The 329-nt window shown below is 26.1% G+C and overlaps 1 protein-coding gene across 1 annotated transcript in view; it reads left to right on the forward strand.

The window, feature by feature from the left end:
* LOC107717595 (spectrin beta chain, non-erythrocytic 4-like) overlaps positions 1-329 on the forward strand; it is an 82,419-nt gene that overhangs the window by 18,197 nt on the left and 63,893 nt on the right. The window lies entirely within an intron of this gene.

Genomic DNA, 329 nt, shown 5'->3' on the forward strand with positions numbered 1-329 from the left:
GTCAAAAGTTTGGGACCAGTAAGTTTTTTATTTGTTTTTGAAAGAAGTCTCTTATGTTCACCAAGGCAGTGTTATTTTGAATGTTCAGCCTTCACATGATCCTTCAGAATTCATTCTAATATGCTAATGTTGTGCTCAATAAACATTTCTTATTATTATCAATGCTGAAAGCGTCATATTCTTGTGGAAATTGTCATATACATTTTTTTAGTATTCTTTGATCAATAGAAAGTTCAAAAGAACAGCATCTTTTTAAAATAGAAATTGTTTTTAACATTATAAAAGTCTTTAAAATTGTTAATCTCTTTAAAAAAATTTAAAATCTTACT

The sequence above is a fragment of the Sinocyclocheilus rhinocerous genome, unplaced genomic scaffold (genome assembly GCF_001515625.1).
Source record: "Sinocyclocheilus rhinocerous isolate Xijiao unplaced genomic scaffold, SAMN03320098_v1.1 scaffold240, whole genome shotgun sequence".
NCBI lineage: Eukaryota > Metazoa > Chordata > Actinopteri > Cypriniformes > Cyprinidae > Sinocyclocheilus > Sinocyclocheilus rhinocerous.